Source organism: Anarrhichthys ocellatus, unplaced genomic scaffold, assembly GCF_004355925.1.
Source record: "Anarrhichthys ocellatus isolate YVR2014 unplaced genomic scaffold, GSC_Weel_1.0 scaffold3684, whole genome shotgun sequence".
Taxonomy (NCBI): Eukaryota; Metazoa; Chordata; class Actinopteri; order Perciformes; family Anarhichadidae; genus Anarrhichthys; species Anarrhichthys ocellatus.
The window spans coordinates 1-3,675 of NW_022283658.1; the positions used below are offsets into that span (position 1 = coordinate 1).

At 42.3% G+C, this 3,675-nt stretch overlaps 1 long non-coding RNA gene across 1 annotated transcript; it reads left to right on the plus strand.

The window, feature by feature from the left end:
* Window positions 1–907: 907 nt before the first annotated feature.
* Window positions 908–2,803, plus strand: LOC116379093 (uncharacterized). The gene is made up of 2 exons (XR_004212377.1): window positions 908–2,288; window positions 2,587–2,803. It is a non-coding gene; the product is annotated as an uncharacterized LOC116379093 (long non-coding RNA).
* The last annotated feature ends 872 nt before the right edge of the window (window positions 2,804–3,675 follow it).

Here is a 3,675-nt window from a genome sequence, read left to right on the forward strand (position 1 = left end):
ACTGCACGTTGGACTGTACGGTAGACAGGACCGGTGAGGAACCACATGCACACTCATCTCACAGCCTTAACAGGGTCGTCACACGTCTGGACCTGCTAGACGCATGGAGAACCAAACATCCACAATCCAGACAGTACACATGGGTGAGAGCAGCGTCGGAAATACACGAGGGCAAAGGGCAAAACTGCCCCTAAGAAATATCATTTTGCCCCTGATATCACTAGGAGAGGGGCAACAAATGCCCCCGAACGTTCTAAACGAATAAATAAATGGAGCGCTTCTTCATCAGACCTGAGGCTGCGAGACTGGTCAACTCAGCAGACACTCACATGTTAGTGCTCCTATATGCTGACATTCACGGTAAACGCATTCAAACGGCACAGATCGGGAGCGAGCGAAGGACTTTGAAAGTTAACGGAAAGATTAACGTGAGACAACATCCGGTTTTCAGAATAAGATGACAACAAAGTATGAATTATATTCACATTAAGTATAAAACATGCTACCTGCATCTCGTGAGTTAAAGGGAAAATACACCTAACTTGTGCGTAAAGTGTCTTTATTCTTTGATTTGAGGGTTGCTAATGAACAATACCTGACCGACAGTCAATTAAGATATTTTACTAAGCAAACTCTGAACTGAATTTGTACCTTCAAATGGCACATTTTTAAATTTGAGGTGCTACAAAAATATCTTTCTCAATAATTCCACACAATGACTGATGTATATGTAATCAAGGCATCGTTGACTTAATAATTGTTAATAGTTTAAAAAAATGTAATAATAATAAATAACCACAAATAATAAGAATAAATTGAATATGATTGTCTTTTGTTCAACAAATCTAAGAAAACACTTTGAATCTGTAGACTACGGCTAATAGTCTTGTTGTTGCCATTTGATGACAATTGCTCATATACTGTAAGCCTAAATAAGTATATTTATTATTTTGAACAAAGGTTAAATGTTATTTCACAAGTTTCCAATTTCTTGAACTGCCAAAAACTGCCCCCAAAAACATATGTAAATGTCCTACCCTGGGTGAGGGTCAACAATAACAGGGTGAGTGCAGCCAGATCAGACCGGATATACATTTCACAGGGTCTCGGCTCCAGATTGCTCCACAGTAGCATCAGGCCAGTTGGCTTCAGTGACCACCACATCATCACTAGGTCAAAGGTCAAGTCGTACTGGCTCTTCAACAACAAGCTCCTGCAGGACACTGCATTCTGCAAGAGCTTTGAGCTTTTTTGGCTGATTTCGAAAAGCAGAAAAACTGACTTTAGTTCTGTGAGGCTGTGGTGGGAGGTCGCAAAAACACACGTTTGTGTTTTTTGCCAGCAGTACACCTCCCATTCCACCGCTAAGATCAGGGCAGCAGTCCAGAGACCAAGACCCTGCTACGGGTCAACTGCTCCAGGAGAGGAGGTTGAGTTGAGCTCCTTCCTGCAGGAGAGGGTGAAGGGAGCTCTGGTCAGGTCTCGCTTCCTCCAGCTGAAGGACATGGAGGCCCGAGCTCTTTCTTCTTCAACCTGGAGAGAACAGTGGCACAGAGGAAGCAGATGACCTGCCTCAGGCTTCCAGGAGGCAGGGTGACCACCAGCCCGGGCGAGATGAGGAACCATGCCATGGATTCCAACGCTGACCTCTTTGGGGCGGAGCAGTGCAGCACGGAGTGTCGGCAGGAGCTTCTGGAGGGGCATCCTCAGCTCAGCCACAAACGGGTACAGAGCACCTTGATCCGGAGCTGGGGGGGGGGTGTTTATTCTGCTCCCAGAGTGGAACTCTTGTACATCTGTTCGTTCAGTGTCCTCGGCTCTCAGCACTGTTTGAACTTTTAGAAAGGTGGTTCCAGGGTCTTGTTTTGTTTGTCTTTGGTCCCAAATACTCTGCTAAGAGGAAAACAGTTACAACGTTGGTGAACTGTTTGTCCGGTACGGCTAAGATGGCCATCTGGTTAACACGCAGGAACCGGGCTCAGAGTGCCGGTGATTTATGCTTCGTGGGGGAGGAGGGGAGCTGATCGGTCATGTGTGAGATGTTGGTATGTTTCTGTGGTTGGACGAGTTGTTTTGTTTATTTATCTTTTGATTTGATGACGTGATTCTTCTTCTTCTTCTCCTTCTCCTTCTTCTTCTTCTTCTCCTTCTCCTCCTTCCACAGCTAGCTCAATGCTAGCTGTGTTCATTGCTGTGAGTGAGGGACGCTAACGTTGTGTTTCAGCTTCACAGAGACGCTCACCAAAGACTCGGCTAAGATCAAAGCCAACATCCGCATGGTGATCGAGGTCAGTATCTTCATCCTCATCACACAACTCTAAATAATCAATCAATAAATGTTATTAATAAATGAGCCACTAGTTGAGTTTTTTCTGATATTTTATTATTTTTCTGATGTATTTATATTTGTTTATTTAAGATTGTGTTGTTAAAGCTCTAAAAGTGATCAATTATTGTATTTTATTAATAATCAGCTTATAAATATAACTAAACAGGAAGTGATACGTGATGTCATCAATCACTCTACTCTATTGATCAGAGTATTAATACAATTATTATAATCACTGAACTCCTCCTCCTCCTCAGGGTCTCAGAGAGCTTCAGGGACTATCGGACGTCCTCTAGTCTTCATGTTGGACGTCGTCACTTTAATCTTCCTCTCATCGTTCAGGACACGGTTCCCACGGTGATGTGATATTATGGTCTGTAATGGACAAAGAAACTTTGTTCCTTTATTGATCCTCTGTGATCGTGACAGGAAGTCTCTTCAGACCTTCAAAATAAAGTGTTTGTCATAAACCAAGCTGGTTTGATTTGAGCTCCTTGTGATCAATAATAATTAATATTCTTTAAATTAAATCTTCTGTTCACTTTAAGTCTTTAATTATGATTATAATAAGAAGACAAGAGGAAATATAAATATAAATAAAATGCTTCATTACAACACGAAGCTGGAGAAGAAACACATGCAGACAGACACACCGCCGGTGTGAATCAGGGCACAGGTATTGTAATCAGTGGGGTCACTGGATACAGGGGTCCTGAACAGAGGGGAGCACCTTTATTGCATGTAAATGTTAGGATGTATTGGTTTATGTAGAAACTGGATAACGACAGAGAAAGGGTTGAACTCTGTTTATGTGAGAAATAAAATGCCTATATTGGAAACTGAACTTATTTATGGCGTCAGAACAAACATTTCAGCAACCGTGGTGACTTTTTTGGGAAGCACATGTCACTACAGTGTCTAATATGAAAGTACATTAGTAAGTAAAGTAAGAAAGATAATCCTTTATTAGAACCACAGCGGGGACAATTGCAGGATTACAGCAGCAGAGTGTAAAGTGCAAACAAGAGACATGAGTAGAAAAACAAAATCAAAAAAAGTACAATAATTACGTATTGATACAGTAAAGGTATAAGTGAAAAATAGTAAGGAAGTAAATAAAATAATTATTTTGAAATCCTTCTGCGGAAGTGTGGCTGCTTGAATGGCGGCTAACTTGACTGTAATGAAAAGTAGTGAGGAGGCGTTCAACCAAACAGGAAGAAACGTGGGAAACACACCGAAGAGACGTGAGGCCTTACGTCCGTCGAACGGACGCCTTCAGTCCGTTAACAGGGCGGGTTTTTAACACCCGACTTTCCGTCCGTGTTGGAGGTGTGAGGACGGTT